The following is a 22272-nucleotide window of genomic DNA, read 5'->3' as shown; positions in this document are numbered from 1 at the left end:
TGGTGTAACTGGCGTCGAACCGAGCTCCGGAAATAGACAAATTCAGAAAGTGTATTATTATTATTATTTATTTCAACAAGGAACACAGACTGAGACCATGGTCTCTTTTACAGCTGGGCCCTGCGTATACATGTTTACACATACATGAGGCACAACTATCACTTGTGGATTTGTAGTTTGTTACTCAAGCAAAATGTTCATTGTTTATTTAAACAATGGATTTTTAACTATGAGCAAGTGCAAGTCAAGTCTCACACTTCCTGCTCTTCTGGTCTTTCACCATCCCTACGGTAGCATGTCTTGGAGAAACCCCAAACATAAGAGGACTACAAAAGTCAAAGAGGATGATTATGTTCTAAGCAGGTTCTTTTGGATAAATTAGTCTCGTGACATTTCATGTTTGAATGGACGGAGAGAGAGGCAGGGGTCTGAGGATTGGGGACAGGTAAACCCCACATCTCTAGGAGTGGTGATAATGGTAACCCTTTGACTTTTTCCATGAACTCTACTTTAAAATATCTGGCTTAAACCAAAATCCTTCCCATCATCCATTTCAGGCAGCCCAGTACTGATAGCCCAGTAATGTACTGAGGTGAGCGTCCATGTTTTTAACAGCTACCCTCGCCCCCTGGCTCTGGCCTACTGCAACCCTAACAGGGATAAAACACCCAGCCCTCCCTAAAGTATAGTAAATGGTCATGTATAACTCCCCTCCATTTTCTCTAATAAAACAGAAGATAGTGTGTAAATCACAGTGCTTCTCCTCTCCACACAAACAAATACACACACCACACACACACCCACACACACACACAAAGAGAGAGCGTTCTGCTGCCGCTGAATCTTTAATGGAGGCCATGTCACAGCACATCATCCCTGGGAAGTAATACCATCTTTGAAAAGGACGATGCTCAGTCAGCTTTACAGGATGCATACAGTCCAAACAATGTTTACCACCACTGGAGATCTTGCTAAATGTTTTATTTTAGGACATACAGATACGTTTTAAATGTTCACTGATTTAAAGGCTTTAATTTTAAGTAAGTTTTAGAGCCAATAAAACAAATCAGTTCAGCTGAAGGAAAAAATATTGCAAAGGAAAAAAGCTCACAGAATTTGTTTGTGCATCTAAACATATGGGAGGATTTCCAATATGAATGTGGAGAATGTAAAAGGAATGTACAAAATCATACAGCTTGAATATGTCAAACACACTACTCCCTCCCCCCTCTCTCCTTGTGTCTCCTCAGCCTCCATGCTCTGGAATGGCAACATTGTCACCACAACACAGCAAGAGGATGAGCCATGGTGCTCCAAATCACTGTTTTATGCTGCTGCTCTAGAGTAAAGCAACAAAGCGTCCCAACCTCAGACACTCCTCACAGGCGAAACAGCAGGCCATACAGCAGGCCATTCAGCAGGCCAAACAGCAGGCCATACAGCAGGCCATACAACAGGCCAAACAGCAGGCCATACAACAGGCCATACAGCAGGCCATTCAGCAGGCCAAACAGCAGGCCATACAGCAGGCCATACAACAGGCCAAACAGCAGGCCATACAGCAGGCCATACAGCAGGCCATACAACAGGCCAAACAGCAAGCCATACAGCAGGCCATTCAGCAGGCCAAACAGCAGGCCATACAGCAGGCCATACAACAGGCCAAACAGCAGGCCATACAACAGGCCAAACAGCAGGCCATACAACAGGCCAAACAGCAGGCAATACAACAGGCTATACAGCAGGCCATACAGCAGGCCATACAACAAGCCATACAACAAGCCATACAACAGGCCAAACAGCAGGCCATTCAGCAGGCCATACTGCAGGCCATACAGCAGGCCATACAACAGGCCATACAACAGGCCAAACAGCAGGCCATACAACAGGCCATACAGCAGGCCATACAGCAGGACATACAGCAGGCTATACAGCAGGCCATACAGCAGGCCATACAGCAGGCCAAACAGCAGGCCATTCAGCAGTCCAAACAACAGGCCATACAGCAGGCCATACAGCAGGCCATACAGCAGGCCATACAGCAGGCCATTCAGCAGGCCAAACAGCAGGCCATACAGCAGGCCATACTGCAGGCCAAACAGCAGGCCATACAGCAGGCCATATAGCAGGCCATACAACAGGCCATACAGAAGGCCGTACAGCAGGCCATACAGCAGGCTATACAGCAGGCCATACAGCAGGCCATACAGCAGGCCAAACAGCAGGCTATTCAGCAGTCCAAACAACAGGCCATACAACAGGCCATACAGCAGGCCAAACAGCAGGCCATTCAGCAGGCCAAACAGCAGGCCATACAGCAGGCCATACTGCAGGCCAAACAGCAGGCCATACAGCAGGCCAAACAGCAGGCCATACAGCAGGCCATACAGCCAGCTTGGCTGCAGGACAGAAGAGGAACTGGATGTCCTTGACTGGACACATGAGGTTGAATGGGGGCATTCTGCTGTATGGCTGTTTGGTGTTAGTATTCTGGTGAGAAGACAATCTAGATTGCTTGTTCATTCTATTGTCGCTTTGGACAAACATTATTCATTATTCATGATGAACTGAACTATAAAGTCAAAAGGACATCAATGTGGGGTTCAAATTGCTATTACTCTGGTACAGTTGCTGTATACCTGTAAGGACAGACACTGGAGATGGGAAACAAGTACAGGGAGTGAACATTTAGTGAAACAATGGACATATAACAAAACAAGAACAGTGTCTGGACAGGTGGAACAAAACAACATTATAACAATAAGGCTGACGCAGAGAACCAACTGAGGAACAGAGAGATATAAAGGGGCAATCAACAAAGTAAAGGAGTCCAGGTGAGTCCAAAGAGCTCTGATGCACGTAATGATGGTGACAGGTGTGCGTAATGATGGGCAGATGGCGCCCTCGAGCTGGTGCCCACTTCACGATTTCATATAATTGAAATACATAATTCTATTGCAAGCCTAAACTATTTTCATGCAAAGGGGTATTGGCCTCTATTCCACTTGCCCTAAATGAGACCCTTGCTCAATGTAAATCTATAACAGAACAGTCATAGAGAAACATCTAGGATTCAATTATCACTAATAGCCTACATGAGGAAAACCCTGTAATAGCCTCTCCTATTGTTTTCAGCTGAAACATACAGGCCTTTACAGTCTGTTCAGATGAGTTTCTTTTTACATCTAGAAGCAATGATAACCTCTCTCTCACCCCCCCTCCCAGACAAGAGCTCCCTGTGGTCTCGATAAGGATCATGGGTATTATTGTCTCCCAGCAGAGCTCTTGTAGTGAAGCATTGGCTTATGGTCCTATAGCCTTCACAAGAATGTGGCAATCAACGACACTTCAGAGGATATCTATACCAACAGTAAACAACATTAGCAATTCTCTTTGTGGGCTCAAATATCAGAGAGATAGGGTGTTATATGACACAGTTGCACCAGCCTATAGAAAAGCAACACCCTGCCTTCTTTATCTTCTATAAATATGCCTGTTAATTATTAAATGGGAACGAATGTTAGAATTGATCTGTTTACATTATCAAATACACATCAAAGCAGGCAGACTTGCTGGCAGAGGAATACATTATGACATCCATTATCTTATAACAGAAGTACATTATTGTATTCTTTCTGTTCCCGAAGAGAGAGTTGCGCCTGGGTGTTATACCTGTGTGCCGAACAACTGTTTACGCAGTGGCTCATCAGGCACAGAGCTGTGTGTGTGTGTGTGTGTGTGTGTGTGTGTGTGTGTGTGTGTGTGTGTGTGTGTGTGTGTGTGTGTGTGTGTGTGTGTGTGTGTGTGTGTGTGTGTGTGCGTGTGTGCGTGTGTGTGTCCATGCATGTATGAATGCTTGCGTATGTATGTGTGTGTGTACTTCAGTCATGTTTATCTTTCCATATGGAAGCAAAGACGCAAGAATAGACACAAGAAGAGACCAGGCAGGCACCAGCGGATACTAGTGCTCCGGTGGACCTGCGTGCTCTTATAAACTCCACAATAAACTCCACAATAAACTCCACAGCTGGCAATTTAGAAATTCATGCAAGTGGTGGAACAATTCTTGAAAGTGTTGATTGTTTGAAATATCTGTGTTGGAGGATAGATACTGAATTATCTCCTGGAAAACATATTGATTATATTACAAAAGCAATTAACTATAAGCTTGGGTTACTTTACAGATCTAATAATTGTTTTACTGTATCCATTAGAAAGACCTTAGTAAGCCCACTGCTGATTCCAATACCAGACTATGGTGACATCATCTGTCAAAACACAACCACGACCTCACTTGCAGATTAATTTTTGTGTTGCATTATAAGACATCATTGCACAATGTAGGAGTCACTAAATTGTCTGTCACTCCCAAGCAGAAGACAAATGCATTGATAGCAATTTATTTTTTAAATATATCAACTTAAATTTCCCTGTATACATTAAGGAACGGCTAACTTTCTAAGACTCCTTTTGACAACAGCAGCAATTACAAATTCCAAGGGTACATCATAAGGTTGGAGTAAGACCTTTCTGATACAAAGGCCCAACTGACTGAAATGATGTACATACAGAAATAAGGGCATTAAAATCACACATTGATATTTAAGAAAGCCCTTTTTCAAATGTTAAGATCAAACTGTTTGTGCTTTTAACTAATAGAAACATCACCAAGTGAAAGTATTTGTGAATATGTATATATGTATACTGTATATTAAAGGTACTAAGGTATATGAGTTATAATAGTAGTTGCAACAGTAGTTTTTATTAGCTGTAGGCCTATTAGTAATTGCACAAAATGTTTCATGCTGTTAATGTACGTTTTATTACTATTATGTCATTGTTATTATTAGACAGTAGTTGCCGTATTATTCTTGTTACTCTTGAAACTCTAGGGGCGCAATTTCATTTTTGGATGAAAAACGTTCCCGTTTTAAACAAGATATTTTGTCACAAAAAGATGCTCGACTATGCATATAATTGATAGCTTTGGAAAGAAAACACTCTGAATTTTCTGCAAAGATATTGTCTGTGGGTGCCCTAGAACGGGAGCTACAGGCAAAACCAAGATGAAACGGCAACCAGGAAACCAGCAGGATTTTTGAGGCTCCGTTTTCCATTGTCTCCTTATATGGCTGTGAATGCGAGAGGAATGAGCCTGCCCTTTCTGTCGTTTCCCCAAGGTGTCTGCAGCATTGTGACGTATTTGTAGGCATATCATTGGAAGATTGACCATAAGAGACTACATTTTCCAGGTGTCCGCCCGGTGTCCTCCATCGAAATTGGTGCGTCTTTTTCAGCTGCTGGTATTTTTCCATGCAATTCTGAGGGGAAAGCAGGCTTCCACGAACTGCATATCAATGTAGAAATATGTGAAAGAACACCTTGAGGATTGATTCCAAACAACATTTGCCATGTTTCGGTCGATATTATGGAGTTAATTCGGAAAAGGTTGACGTTTTGGTGACTGAATTTTCGGTTCGTTTCGGTAGCCAAATGTGATGTACAAAATGGAGCGATTTCTCCTACACAAAGATTCTTTCAGGAAAAACTGAACATTTGCTATGTAACTGAGAGTCTCCTCATTGAAAACATCCGAAGCTCTTCAAAGGTAAATTATTTTATTTATTTGGTTATCTGGTTTTTGTGAAAATGTTGCGTGCTAAATGCTACTCAAAATGCTAAGCTAGCTTAGCATACTATTACACAAATTAGTGATTTGCTATGGTTCAAAAGCATATTTTGAAAATCTGAGATGACAGTATTGTTAAGAAAAGGCTAAGCTTGAGAGCAGGTGCATTATTTTCATTTTATTTGCGTTTTTCAGAAATCGTTAACGTTGCGTTATGCTAATGAGCCTGAGGCTTTATTCACGATCCCGGATCCTGGATGGGGAGTATCATCCAGGCTGTATCACAACCGGACGTGATTGGGAGTCCCATAGTGCGGCGCACAATTGGCCCAGCATCGTCCGGGTTTGGCCGGTGTAGGCCGTCATTGTAAATAAGAATTTGTTCTTAACTGACTTGACTAATAAAATAAAGGTTAAATAAAAAAAATAAAAAAATTGGACACTTGAAACAAAATAGTGCATCTTAAGAGGTTTCATCCTGCAAAATGCCTAATAACTAAATATACTGAACAGAAATATAAACACAACATGTAAAGTGTTGGTCCCATGTTTCATGAGCTAAAATAAAAGATCCCAGAAATATTCCACACTCACAAAAAGCTTATTTCTCTAGAATGTTCTGCACAAATATGTTTACATCCCTGTTAGTGAGCATTTCTCATTTTCCAAGATAATCTATCCAGCTGACAGGTGTGGCATATCAAGAAACTGATGAAACAGCATGATCATTACACAGGTGCACCTTGTGCTGGGGGCAATAAAAGGGCAATCTGCAGTTTTGTCACACAACACAAACCACAGATGTCTCAAGTTTTGAGGGAGAGTGCAATTGGCATGCTGACTGCAGGAATGTCCACCAGAGCTGTTGCCAGAGAATTGAAAGGTCTTTCTCTACCAATGTCGTTTTAGAGAATTTGGCAGTACGTCCAAGGGTCCTGACAACGGCAGACCACTGGTAACCATGCCAACACAGGAACTCCACATTGGCTTCTTCACCTGCGCTGAGAAATATTTCTGCCCGTGAATAAAGCACTTTTTGTGGGGAAAAACGAATTCTGATTGGCTGGGCCCTTCCAGGCCCACCCATGGTTGCGCATGTCATGTGAAATCCACAGATTAGAGCCTTTATTTATTTAAATTGACTGATATCCTTCTATGAATTGTAACTCAGTACAATCTTTTAAATTGTTGCGATTATATTTTTGTAGTTGTACATTCATAATATACTGTATTCCAGCCAGAATGAGGGGAGCAAACTTTTATGTAACAGTGCTGTAGAACTGTTCCGTGCAGGGAAAGTGGCTCATGTGGACCACTGCATTACAGACGATGGCTTTAAAAAACATCCATTATAGTTCTCTTTTATGCTAAAACACGACATGCCTTGCATAATCAAACACAGCCTCTCCTGGAGAACCAATCGGCTCCTTTTCAACAGCACAAAATCTTTTGACAAGCAAGATGTTCAGATGATTCAAGGAATGGGGAAATAAGATAAATTCACAAATGTGGAACAAGTCTGTCAATGTGGCTTTTCTCTCCGAGCTTCCCAGGTTCAACAGGATGAATACATGAAACCCTCTCATCTGCTATTAATGGTGCAGTACTCCCACGTCTGACTCAACTCCACACAAAGGTCAGGAAGGAGGGTGGTGAACATCAAGCAGCCGTTAATTGAAAACACGTACAGCTCTCGAGTGGCGTGAAGAGTGAACCGAGATTCTACAAAACAATTTCGATTTGTAGGTTTAATTCAAATAAGGGGAGAATTATGAATATATATAGTGCCGTGAAAAAGTATTTGCCCCTTTCTATTCTTGCATATTTTTGATACTGAATGTTACCAGATCTTCAACCAAAACTTAATATTAGATAAAGGGAACCTGATCTTACAAATAACAAAAGAATTGTAATGATGTACGCTGAGTCAGGAAGCAGGTTTAGGGAGTGAATACATTTAATAAGTAAACGAACACAATAAGAAACACGAACAGTGCACCAACATGATACAGAAACAACGACGACTGGGGAAGAAACCAAAGGGTGTGACATATAAAGGGCAGGTAATCAATGAGGTGATGGAGTCCAGGTGAGTGTCATTATGTGCAGATGCGGGTAACACTGGTGACAGGTGTGCACCATAACGAGCAGCCTGGTGACCTAGAGGCCAGAAAGGGAGCACAAATACTTATTTTATTTATTTAATTAACAAAGTTATGCAACACCCAATGCCCCTGTGTGAAAAAGTAATCGCCCCGTTACGCTCAATAACTAGTTGTTCCACCTTTAGCTGCAATGACTGCAACAAAATACTTCCTGTAGTTGTTGATCAGTCTCTCACATTGCTGTGGAGGAATTTTGGCCCAATCTTGCATGAGGAACTGGCCTTAACTCAGCGACATCTGTAGGTTTTCCAGCAGGAACGGCTCTTTTCAAGTTCTGCTGCAACACCTCAGTTGGGATTGGGTCTGGACTTTGACCATTCGAAAACTTCAAATGGGTTGCTTTTGAACAATTTTTCGGGTAGATTGTGTGTTTTGCATCATTGTCTTGTTGCATGACCCAGCTGGGCTTCAGCTCCCAGATGGATGGTCTGAAATTCCCCTGTAGAATTCTCTGATACAGAGCAGAATTCTTGTGTCTTTCTATCAAGGCAAGATGTCCAGGTCCTGGGCATCCCCAAACCATCACGCTTCCACCACCATGCTTGACCGTTGGTTTGAGGTTCTTACTGTGAAATGCAGTATTTGTTTTTCCCCAGACATAATGGGACCCATCTCATGCAAAAAGTTGAATCAAGTTTGCTAAAAAGCACCTGGAATATCATCAAGACTTTTCTAAGAATGTTCTATGGACAAAAGTACAACTTTCTGTATGACATGGGTCCTGTCATGACGTTGACCTGTGGGTAGGTTTATGACAGTCATAAATACCTCTCTCCCACTTTTTCCTCTCTCTACCCTACTGATGTTACATTTGAAAACCCCTTGGTTAACATAGAGATTCTGGGAACATCAGAAGGTGGGGGAAATGAACTATATTCTGGTAATCCGACCAATTGAACATATGCAGTGGTACTTAATGAATATGATGTCAGTTCGGTTGTCATCTGAGACATTCTCATCAATGATAAAATGACATAAACTCTACAGTGTAAAGTCTACACATCAGACTTATCGGATTCACATGGAATTGTTGTTCAATTTAAATGTTTGAATATGAAATTATTCATGATGGGATGAAATGTGATTTTAGCTTCTAAAATGTGAGAATTGGGTTTTCATGAGTGAATTAGGCCCGACTCAGTGGCCCGCCCATGTGAAGAGACATAGGTTGTAAACTCTGAAACACGCCCTTTTTCTTCCTCCACTATATAAGCCCTTGACGAAAATGTAACCTCCTGTTCCGAGGATGTGAGGACGACGGTCCGATGTCAGAATGGTTCAGATAATAATACAGAACGAAGCCAACATCAGCGTGAGCTTTGATTGCGAATGGTATGAATTTGAACTCTTATTCACTACATAAGTGATACCTCCTATCCATTGAGTTAGCAATAGCAGCTGCAAACGAGGGTTAGGAAGGAACAGACAGAGTATTCCGTCTATCACACAACGATGTTACTACCACGTATCCAATTGACTCGGTTTGGCAACACGGCCTTCCATCTATCTACCAAAGCGCAGCTCAGAGTAAATATGTGTTGCTTTTTCCTTTTCCAAATGTGCGGTAATTTAGAATGCATAAAATACTGTATTTACGATAGCACAGCTTCTTCCTTTGGTCCTCAGTCTTCCCGCTCTTTCACTCAAACCCAGCCCTTTTCTTTTGTGTAACCAGCATCATATCTGTTCCGCCCGCTAGGAATGTTTTCCTTTATGACGTATTTTGTAAACAACTGTTGCTGAGTTAAAGCAGTGGGCATGCAAGACTGCGCCAAAATTCTTCCACAGCGATATGAGAGACTGATCAACAACTACAGGAAGGGTTTGGTTGGAGTCACTGCAGCTAAATGTGCTACAACCAGTTATTGACTGTAAGGGGGCAATTACTTTTTCACACAGGGGAATTGAGTGTTGCAGAACTTTGTTTATGAAATAAATAAAATAATGAACATGTAATTGTTGTGTTCTTTATTCACTCAGGTTCCCTTTATCTAAAATTAGGTTTTAGTTGAAAATCTAACACTCGTTATCAAAATTATGCAAAGTGGAGAAAATACTTTATCACAGCACTGTATACTTCAACACGACAACATGCCAGGTTTCTAAGGATCCAATGCTATGAGGACAACAGCACCCACAACACAGCCCTGAAACAACCAAAAACGTACCCCTTGTCTCCTATGTGGGTCTGGTATTCCTTAGTCATGCCTCACAGCCCCAGCCTGATTAATTAAAGTAAATCCAGAGCCTGTCCTAATTACACACACAGGACCTCAATTTGTGTTTATTACTGCCTTGGTATTTCAAAACCAGTCATTAGAGCTAATTGAAATCGGTCACGCAGGCAAAGGCCTTGGAGGTCAGCCCTTTTGTGTCAAATGGCCCTGGTCTGTTTCCTTGTTTCCCCCTGACCATCTCCGGGGGAGTGGGCATCTCCTCTCAGGGGCAGAGGGAGGAGAAACCTACACTTTTTTGAGCAGTGTATATTATATATTTGAGATTCTTCATGGCCGGCTGTTACACAGCCCAGGATCAAACCCAAATCTGTTGTGACTCCTCAAGCACTGCGATTTAAGTCAGAACTGTAACTCGACCGCTGAGGAACATTCACTGTTTTTGGTAAATATTCACTGTTCTTGATTAGCAACCCAGTGTAGATTTAGCCTTGTGATTTAGTTTATTGTCCTGCTGAAAGGTGAATTTATCTCCCAGTGTCTGGTGTATTGCAGACTGAACGAGGCTTTCTTCAAGGATTTTTATCCTGATAAACTCCCCAGTCCTTAACAATTAAAAGCATACCCATAACATGATGCAGCCACCACTATGCTTGAAAATATGGAGTGTGGTACTTTACTTTATATTGGATTTTCCCCAAACATAACACTTTGTATTCAAGACAAAAATTGAATTGCTTTAGCCACATTTTTTACAGTACTACTTTAGTATTCTGTACAGGCTTCCTTCTTTTCACTCTGTCAATTAGGTTAGTATTGTGAAATAACTACAATGTTGTTGATCCATCCTCAGTTTTCACCTATCACAGCCATTAAACTCAAATTGTTTTAAAGTATCAAATCAAATCAAATCAAATGTATTTGTCACATTAGGGCGGCAGCGTAGCCTAGTGGTTAGAGCGTTGGCCTAGTAAACGGAAGGTTGTGAGTTCAAACCCCCGAGCTGACAAGGTACAAATCTGTCGTTCTGCCCCTGAACAGGCAGTTAACCCACTGTTCCCAGGCTGTCATTGAAAATAAGAAAGTGTTCTTAACTGACTTGCCTGGTTAAATAAAGGTAAAATTAAAAATTAAAAATACACATGGTTAGCAGATGTTAATGCGAGTGTAGCGAAATGCTTGTGCTTCTAGTTCCGACAATGCAGTAATAACCAACAAGTAATCTAACTAACAATTCCAAAACTAGTGTCTTATACACACAAGTGTAAGGGGATAAAGAATATGTACATAAAGATATATGAATGAGTGATGGTACAGAGCAGCATAGGCAAGATACAGTAGATGGTATCAAGTACAGTATATACATATGAGATGAGTATGTAAACAAAGTGGCATAGTTAAAGTGGCTAGTGATACATGTATTACATAAAGATGCAGTAGATGTGAGGTGATATGAGATAAATAATGTAGGGTATGTAAACATTATATTAGGTAGCATTGTTTAAAGTGGCTAGTGATATATTTTACATCATTTCCCATCAATTCCCATTATTAAAGTGGCTGGAGTTGAGTCAGTGTGTTGGCAGCACCCACTCAATGTTAGTGGTGGCTGTTTAACAGTCTGATGGCCTTGAGATAGAAGCTGTTTTTCAGTCTCTCGGTCCCAGCTTTGATGCACCTGTACTGACCTCGCCTTTTGGATGATAGCGGGGTGAACAGGCAGTGGCTCGGGTGGTTGTTGTCCTTGATGATCTTTATGGCCTTCCTGTAACATCGGGTGGTGTAGGAGTCCTGGAGGGCAGGTAGTTTGCCCCCGGTGATGCGTTGTGAAGACCTCACTACTCTCTGGAGAGCCTTACGGTTGTGGGCGGAGCAGTTGCCGTACCAGGCGGTGATACAGCCCACCAGGATGCTCTCGATTGTGCATCTGTAGAAGTTTGTGAGTGCTTTTGGTGACAAGCCGAATTTCTTCAGCCTCCTGAGGTTGAAGAGGCGCTGCTGCGCCTTCTTCACGATGCTGTCTGTGTGGGTGGACCAATTCAGTTTGTCTGTGATGTGTATGCCGAGGAACTTAATAAAACTTACTACCCTCTCCACTACTGTTCCATCAATGTGGATAGGGGGGTGTTCCCTCTGCTGTTTCCTGAAGTCCACAATCATCTCCTTAGTTTTGTTGAAGTTGAGTGTGAGGTTATTTTCCTGACACCACACTCCGAGGGCCCTCACCTCCTCCCTGTAGGCCGTCTCGTCGTTGTTGGTAATCAAGCCTACCACTGTTGTGTCGTCCGCAAACTTGATGGTTGAGTTGGAGGCGTGCGTGGCCACGCAGTCGTGGGTGAACAGGGAGTACAGGAGAGGGCTCAGAACGCACCCTTGTGGGGCCCCAGTGTTGAGGATCAGCGGGGTGGAGATGTTGTTGCCTACCCTCACCACCTGGGGGTGGCCCGTCAGGAAGTCCAGTACCTAGTTGCCCAGGGCGGGGTCAAGACCCATGGTCTCGAGCTCGATGATGAGCTTGGAGGGTACTATGGTGTTAAATGCCGAGCTGTAGTCGATGAACAGCATTCTCACATAGGTATTCCTCTTGTCCAGATGGGTTAGGGCAGTGTGCAGTGTGGTTGAGATTGCTTCGTCTGTGGACCTTTTTGGGCGGTAATCAAATTGGAGTGGGTCTAGGGTGTCAGGTAGGGTGGAGGTGATATGGTCCTTGACTAGTCTCTCAAAGCACTTAATGATGACGGAAGTGAGTGCTACGGGGCGGTAGTCGTTTAGCTCAGTTACCTTAGCTTTCTCGGGAACAGGAACAATGGTGGCCCTCTTGAAGCATGTGGGAACAGCAGACTGGGATAGGGATTGATTGAATATGTCCGTAAACACACCAGCCAGCTGGTCTGCGCATGCTCTGAGGGCGCTGCTGGGGATGCCGTCTGGGCCTGCAGCCTTGCGAGGGTTAACACGTTTAAATGTTTTACTCACCTCGGCTGCAGTGAAGGAGAGTCTGCATGTTTTCGTTGTAGGCCGTGTCAGTGGCACTGTATTGTCCTCAAAGCGGGCAAAAAAGTTATTTAGTCTGCCTGGGAGCAAGACATCCTGGTCCGTGACAGGGCTGGTTTTCTTTTTGTAATCCGTGATTGACTGCAGACCCTGCCACATACCTCTTGTGTCTGAGCCGTTGAATTGAGATTCTACTTTGTCTCTATACTGACGCTTAGCTTGTTTGATTGCCTTGCAGGGGGAATAGCTACACTGTTTGTATTCGGTCATGTTTCCGGTCACCTTGCCCTGATTAAAAGCAGTTGTTTGCGCTTTCAGTTTCACGCGAATACTGCCATCAATCCACGGTTTCTGGTTTGAGAATGTTTTAATCGTTGCTGTGGGAAGAACATCTTCAACGCACGTTCTAATGAACTCGCACACCGAATCAGCGTATTCGTCAATGTTGTTGTCTGACGCAATACGAAACATATCCCAGTTCACGTGATGGAAGCAGTCTTGGAGTGTGGAATCAGATTGGTCGGACCAGCGTTAGACAGACCTCAGCGTGGGAGCTTCTTGTTTTAGTTTCTGTCTGTAGGCAGGGATCAACAAAATGGAGTCGTGGTTAGCTTTTCCGAAAGGAGGGCGGGGCAGGGCCTTATATGCGTCGCGGAAGTTAGAATAGCAATGATCCAAGGTTTTGCCAGCCCTGGTTGCGCAATCGATGTGCTGATACAATTTAGGGAGTCTTGTTTTCAGATTAGCCTTGTTAAAATCCCCAGCTACAATGAATGCAGCCTCAGGATGTATGGATTCCAGTTTGCAAAGAGTCAAATAAAGTTTTTTCAGAGCCATCGATGTGTCTGCTTGGGGGGGAATATATACGGCTGTGATTATAATCGAAGAGAATTCCCTTGGTAGATAATGCGGTGGACATTTGATTATGAGGAATTCTAAATCAGGTGAACAGAAGGATTTGAGTTCCTGTATGTTTTTGTGATCACACCACGTCTCGTTAGCCATAAGGCATACGCCCCCGCCCCTTTTCTTACCAGAAATATGTTAGATTCTGTCGGCGCGATGCGTGGAGAAACCATCACCACCAGCGTCTCTCCAGTGAGCCATGTTTCCGTGAACCAAAGAACGTTACAGTCTCTGATGTCCCTCTGGAATGCTACCCTTGCTCGTATTTCATCAACCTTGTTGTCAAGAGACTGGACATTGGCGAGAAGTATACTAAGGAGTGGTGCACGATGTGCCCGTCTCCGGAGTCTGACTAGAAGACCGCTTCGTTTCCCTCTTTTACGAAGTCGTTTTTTTGGGTCGCCGGCTGGGATCCATTCCATTGTCCTGGGTGAAAGGCAGAACACAGGATCCACTTCGCGAAAGTCATATTCTTGGTCGTACTGATGGTGAGTTGACGCTGCTCTTATATTCAGTAGTTTTTCTCGACTGTATGTAATGTAACCTAAGATGACCTGGGGTACTAATGTAAGAAATGACACGTAAAAAAAAAAAAAAAACTGCATAGTTTCCTAGGAACGCGAAGCGAGGCGGCCATCTCTGTCGGCGCCGGAAGTATCTGGCCTCATGGTGAAATCTCTGAGCAGTTTCCCTCCTCTCCGGCAACTGATAGAGGAAGGAGGCCTGAATCTTTGTACTGACTGGGTGTATTGATACCATCCAACGTGTAAATAATAACTTCACCTTGCTCGAAGGGATATTCTTTTTTTTTTACCCACATACCAATAGGTGCCCTTCTTTGTGAGTTATTGGTAAACCTTCCTGGTCGTTGCGGTTGAATCTGTCTTAAATTTACTGCTTGACTGAGTGACCACTATTATTGCACCGAGTGAGTCCCTGCAACATATTATGTAACCTGTTAAGCAAATTTTTACTCCTGACCTTAAGGCTTGCCATAACAAAGGGGGTATGTACTTATTGACTCAAGACATTTCAGCTTTTCATTTTTTATTAATTTGTAAACATTTAAAAGAACATAATTCCACTTTGACATTGTGTGTGTAGGCCAGTGACAATATATCTGAATGTAATCCAGTACATTCAGGCTGTAACACGACAAAATGTGTAAAATGTCAGGAGGTGGAATACTTTCTGAAGGCACTGTATGTTTCTCAGTTAAAAAGGCTAATTTGGTTCAACCTGTTCATAGATTACACTGACTTGTGGGGATTGGATGCCAATTAGATAGTAACAAATAGTTACATACGTATTTCAATGAGCCTTGACCAAAACCAACACTTCTCTCTTCCAACTTGCTCAGATCAGCATGGTTTCTAATTGCGTAATAACGACATATCAAGTAAAATAGAGTTATGGATTCTAGATTCCTATTCCGCTCCAGCCATTACCACAAGCCTGTTCTCCCCAATTAAAGTGCCACCAACCTCCTGTGCTGCCAAGACACAACAACCAACATGAGGTCACACAATGACCTCACTCCAGCCACAGTCATATTGCTCATCATCTCTGTCAGCCCTTCCCATTGGTGGTTTAACTGTCAGCATTCCATGTAGTGCAAATTGGGGGTAAAATATTTCTTCCAACATATGTCAGGTATATACTGCTCACACACTTTGTATTGCATATTTGAAATATTTACCTGAATTCCACACCCCCCACAAAATGTGTCACTACTGAAACATAGTTTTAATGGCTGTAACTGGCTTATAAATCAAATCAATCAAATTGTATTTGTCACATGCGACAAATACAACAGGTATAGTTTTAACTATACAATGCTTACTCATGAGCACTTTGCCAAAAATTCAGAGTTAAAAAGTAAGAAATTTTTCACATAAAAAGGGGAAATAGTAACTGCTCCTATCCTTCAGATGCCCCAACACTGAGTACCATATGTGAAGGCATAATGATTTCCATCCGGTAAAACCTCATAAACGTGTGAGGGGATGCCAACTTGCCGCATTGCAAATCTGTTGTACAGAAATGCACTAAAACAAATGCCTCAGGCTCCCCGGAGGTTGAACTCACCTGCTATTATAAGTAAATATATAGAAATACCCTCCACTATCCAATGGGACAACCGTTGACGAGAAAAGGGAGGTGGGTGACAAGCCAAATACTCTAAGACAAGGATGAATTGCTAACTTTAGGCACAAATTAAGGGTTAGGTTGAAGGGTATCCTTAGATAGCCCAGGGCCATATTGCAAGCACGAATGATGAACTGATGCAGAATTCAGCACTAGTAGAAAAGTAGTTTGGAACTAGGGAAATATATTCTCAGTGCCTTCCAGCATCTTGAAAAGGCTGCTGTGAAATAGCTTCAAGCACAATAGACAGATATTCGCAACCATCTACAAACACACACTGTTACACACACTCAGACTGGAAGTGGTAAACATGCGTGTGCCAGTTTTCACGCAAAAGTTGCCATTTATAAAAATGAAACTACCCTCCCGCAATTTTTAGAACATACGTACACACAGTTTCTAGTGGTTGAAGTATTGCATTGCAAGGAGCCTAGAGTTTGGTGAAAATGGGAGGGTATGATGAACACTCTTATTCATAACATAAAGCAGGTTCATCTTCACCTCTCTGACATTTTCTCCTGAGGTGCTGACCTGTTGACCTTCCATAACCACTGATTTTTATTGGACTTGTGTCACGACTTCCGCCGAAGTTGGCTCCCCTGCCTGTTCAGGCGGTGCTCGGCGGTCGTCGTCACCGTCCTACTAGCCGCTACCGATCCCTTTTTCGTTTATCTGTTGGTTTTGTCTTATTAGTTTCACCTGTGTGTATTTTAGTTTAATTAGCTTCCCTATATGTAGTAGGTTGTCCCGCCCTTGTTTTGTGCGGGATTGTTTTTTGTCACTTTGTTGGATTGTGGTTTTCATGTGTGTATTCTCCGGACTGTTTGGTCCTGTGTTTTGGGCTGGTCTGTTCTATGCGCCCTGTATGTTGGCGTGACCGTTTTTTTGGCCGGAGAATAAAATCAAGATATACTGAACCCTGCTCTCTGCGCCTGATTCCAACCTACCACTCCTAGTATCCCGTGACAACTTGGTTGGTCATCTATGAACATTTTAACACCTTGAAGAACGATATAGCCTTCATGGACATGTACTCTTTTAATATCCTCTCTACGTTTCTTTCTAGCCACCATGGTTCTACATCTGCATTGCATAAGTGTATAAGTGTATATGCACTTTGTGACATCTGCTGATGTGATTGATTGAAAAGATGCAATCATTTGCCGTTAGTGAGAAGAGAGATTTTCTTTATCTTTGCATTCTAACATAATTAGAAATAAGTATCTATGGCCAGATTGTTATTCAAGATGTTCAAACATTCATAGATGACGAGCAGGGTCAAATAATAATCAGTGGTTGTAGAGGGCGCAATAGGTCAGGACCTCAGGAGTAAATGTCATTTGGCTGGTGTGCAGGTGTGGTAGAGAGAGCGAGAGACAGTCGAGAAAAGCAGGTCCGGGACAAGGTAGCACGTTTGGTGAACAGGTCAGGGTTCCCTAGCCGCAGGCAGAACAGTTGAAACTGGAGCAGCAGCACGACCAGGTGGACTTGATAATACCACCGCTTATAGCTGACACTTTAAAAACATGACACAATGTTCCAAGAACTTCCTGGAATTTTCCTTTGCTGTGTCTGTCAGCGTAGTGTCCAGAGCATGGAGGCGCTACCAGGAGACAGGCCAGTACATCAGGAGACGTGGAGGAGGCCATAGGAGGGCAACAACCCAGCATCAGGACCGCTACCTCCGCCTTTGTGGAAGGAGGAGCAGGAGGAGCACTGCCAGAGCCCTGCAAAATGACCTCCAGCAGGCCACAAATGTGCATGTGTCAGCTCAAACGGTCAGAAACAGACTCCATGAGGGTGGTATGAGGGCCCGACGTCCACAGGTGGGGGTTGTGCTTACAGCCCAACACCGTGCAGGACGTTTGGCACTTGCCAGAGAATACCAAGATTGGCAAATTCACCACTGGCGCCCTGTGGTCTTCACAGATGAAAGCAGGTTCACACTGAGCACGTGACAGACGTGACAGAGTCTGGTAACGCCGTGGAGAACGTTCTGCTGCCTGCAACATCCTCCAGCATGACCGGTTTGGCGGTGGGTCAGTCATGGTGTGGGGTGGCATTTCTTTGGGGGGCCGCACAGCCCTCCATGTGCTTGCCAGAGGTAGCCTGACTGCCATTAGGTACCGAGATGAGACCCTCAGACCCCTTGTGAGACCATATGCTGGTACGGCTGGCCCTGGGTTCTTCCTAATGCAAGACAATGCTAGATCTCATGTGGCTGGAGTGTGTCAGCAATTCCTGCTAGAGGAAGGCATTGATGCTATGGACTGGCCCGCCCGTTCCCCAGACCTGAATCCAATTGAGCACATCTGGGACATCATGTCTCGCTCCATCCACCACAGACTGTCCAGGAGTTGGTGGATACTTTAGTCCAGGTCTGGGAAGAGATCCCTCAGGAGACCATCCACCACCTCATCAGGAGCATGCCCAGGCGTTTTAGGGAAGTCATACAGGCACGTGGAGGCCACGCACACTACTGAGCCTCATTTTGACTTTTAAGGACATTACATTAAAGTTGGATCAGCCTGTAGTGTGGTTTTCCACTTTAATTTTGAGTGTGACTCCAAATCCAGACCTCCTTGGGTTGATACATTTGATTTCCATTGAAAATGTTTGTGTGATTTTGTTGTCAGCACATTCAACTATGAAAAGAAGAAAGTATCTAATAAGAATATTTCATTCATTCAGATCAAGGATGTGTTATTTTAGTGTTCCCTTTATTTTTTTGAGCAGTGTACTATACACCCATTCATTTTTCAAACTGGTACTGGGAGGACCTTCAGATGAGTCTTGTGAGCATCCTAGAGCAAAATAACCGACATTTACATGTTTGTGAGAGTCTGACTTCATCCCTTGCTGTTGCCGCGCATACTTCTGGAGCTCCTGTTTCAGAGAGCCCTCCTTTAGACTTATAACAAATTGGTTGTGAAGAGTTGATTAATCGTTGACAGATCTGTCCTGTTCTGATTGGAGCCATCGGCTAAATAGCTCCTGTGTAAGCAGGAGGTAGTCTCCCATAGGTTCATCTCCCCTCTGGTTGTAGTCAAAGAAGCAGGACCGGAGAGTGAGTGTTGGGGTGAGGCTGCCAAACTGGTCCTGTAATGCAGCCCACAAAGAAGCAGGTGAGTTCATCTGGACTTGACTAAACAACATGCTTTTTCTTTGCACTGCCATCTAGAGCCCCCATGATGAAATCAATCTACTGCTGTTCTGCCTGTTCTAGGGATTCCATTTGTGCCCACAACTCCCCAAAACTAAATCCACTACTCTCAGCAATACATTTGGTAACCCAGGGTGAACACATGAACCAAGGCATTGCAACAGGAGTATACTGAGGTAGTGGGCCTGCCACTAAAGAACTTGCTGCCCTTTGTGCCCCATCCCCTAGCTGATCCATAGCCCCATGTGCAAGATAACTGTGCTTCGAGAAATCCTACCGATGCTACTTTTAACCCCTTTTAACTCCACCCAACACAGCACACAACCCCAACACAGAAGACCAGGACAGGTAAGTAGGCTCAGGGTAAGTTGTATTTTCATTTCATGGGTTAACATGGATTTGGAACCTGTTTCCCCAATTCCCACAACAGACTGCACGATTTCCCGGATGGAGTCGACATAGAGCCTCCCCTCAGGTAGGTTACCGCAAAAGAAATGTGAAAGTTACACACTGCAAATTATTTTGATATGGCACTGTGAAAATATCGTAAAAAGCAATAAAAATCTCACTCCACTGCACACTGAATTATTCTAATATGGCACTGCAACAATGTAAAAAAAAGAAACGTCCCTTTTTCAGGACCCTGTCTTTCAACCATAATTTGTAAAAATCCAAATAAATTCACAGATATTCATTAAAGGGATTAAGCACTATTTCCCATGCTTGTTCAATGTACCATAAACATTTTTTTAACCGTTATTTTACTAGGCAAGTCAGTTAAGAACAAATTCTTATTTTCAATGACGGCCTAAGAAAAGTGGGTTAACTGCCTGTTCAGGGGCAGAACGACAGATTTGTACTTTGTCAGCTCGGGGGTTTGAACTTGCAACCTTCCGGTTACTAGTCCAAAACTCTAATCACTATGCCAACCTGCCTCCCCATTTAGTGAACATGCACCTGTGGAATGGTCGTTAAGACACTTGCACAGGATCGGTACATCCGAACATCACACCTGCAGGACAGGTACAGGATGGCAACACCAACTGCCCGAGTTACACCAGGAACGCACAATCCCTCCATCAGTGCTCAGACTGTCCTCAATAGGCTGAGAGAGGCTGGACTGAGGGCTTGTAGGCCTGTTGTAAGGCAGGTCCTCACCAGACATGACCGGCAACAACGTCGCCTATGGGCACAAATCCACTGTCGCTGGACCAGACAGGACTTGCAAAAAGTGCTCTTCACTGACGAGTCACAGTTGTGTCTCACCAGGGTTGAAGGTCGGTTCCGCGTTTATCGTCAAAGGAATGAGCGTTACACCGAGGCCTGTACTCTGGAGCGGGATCGATTTGGAGGTGGAGGGTCCGTCATGGTCTGGGGCAGTGTGTCACAGCATCATCAGACTGAGCTTGTTGTCATTGCAGACAATCTCAACGCTGTGCATTACAGGGAAGACATCCTCTTCCTTCATGTAGTACCCTTCCTGCAGGCTCATACTGACATGACTCTCCAGCATGACAATACCACCAGCCATACTGCTCGTTGGCCTTGCTCTACTCTGCCAACCCCTCTAAAGGACTCTGCTGCTATGGGACAAAATAGTGAGTTGGAAAGACAGACAAGACAACATGTAGAGAGGGTGGGGATAGGTTCTCAATTTCTAGGACCCAACGCGAACCATATCCCCACAAAAATTAAATAATAAATGTCTGTCTGGCGAAATACCAAGATCCGCATAGCTCCCTGTCCTGGAACACGACCGGTCTGAGACTGTTTGGCAACTTCACCGATGGCCCGGAATGAGAGGGAGACAGGGAAACCTGCCGACATTAGTGGCTTTCAGTGGTGTGGTAAAGTAGCCCAGAGAGAGAAAGTGTAATGTAAGGGGAACACAGGAAGAATCACGTCCCTTACTGGCCGGAGCTAAAGCTCCTAGCTGTTTGTTGTACCAATGCCTCTTTGTCCTCTGTTCTCAGATCACCCCTCAGCTCCACAGCCACAGTTCATTGTCAGTGCAGCCGCCTCACTCGAATTTGCCTGTAGGACTTCTCATCCCGCAGTCACTGGTTTATTGCAATCCCAGCAAACACCCGAGACATACAAACCTTATAGGGGACCGATCCCCACAGAGAGACATTCTCAGCTCAACTCTTAGCAGCCAAACAACAGAAAACACACGGCTTTTAAAGGAAATGACAGCCAATCCCCAGCTACCTGTTTGATTAGTCAACTCTCTGCAGGTGCGTCTGATCACACCAGCCACTTATTCACTTATCTCCCAATCCATTTCGTGACGTAGCCCAAACTGTTTGGACGCTACAGACATGTACCGACTTCTGACAAGTCCCAAGATGTTTGTAGAGCAAAATGGAAAACTCCATCGTGTTCGTGGGAGTCTCATCTTTCCATAGAGGAGTTTGGTTCTAGGCGAAACCATTCAGACGCTACAGACGATTTTGTGAGAAGACCTATTTTCGGGGTGTCTCATGGCCTGACAAACACCACTCTAGCTAATAAGATTCTCTCGGGAGCACGAGGGGTTTTAAGACCTGTTTCAAGACTAAAATGTTTGTGACTATTCACAATCCAATATATGATCACAATCGAATTTGACAACAATCCAAGATAAAACATAACCCACAATGTAGATTGTTATATGTGGAAAAATATGGGCCATCATGTTATGGATGCAAGCATGCACACACACACACACACACACACACACACACACACACACACACACACACACACACACACACACACACACACACACACACACACACACACATTTACAACCATTCAAAATGATATTTTCCCTAACCCTAAACCTAACCTTAACCCTAATGTTGACCTGCAAACATGACCTTAACCCTAAGCAACAGTCATTCAGCAATCAAGCAATTGATCAAACATCATCCAGGAATCCTGGACAAATACATCGGGAAAGACATAAATATAAAAACAATGGAAATATTGCACATCCCAAAAAACTAGAAAACTACAAAATACAGGATTAACGGCCTTTGAATGACTGGAAAACCCATAGAAAATGGATATGAAGTTTATTTAATTTTTTTCACAGGCAAAATAGCACAA

The sequence above is a fragment of the Oncorhynchus masou genome, chromosome 16 (genome assembly GCF_036934945.1).
Source record: "Oncorhynchus masou masou isolate Uvic2021 chromosome 16, UVic_Omas_1.1, whole genome shotgun sequence".
NCBI lineage: Eukaryota > Metazoa > Chordata > Actinopteri > Salmoniformes > Salmonidae > Oncorhynchus > Oncorhynchus masou.
The sequence above is the reverse complement of the archived record's forward strand: the minus strand, read 5'-3'. Positions refer to the sequence as shown.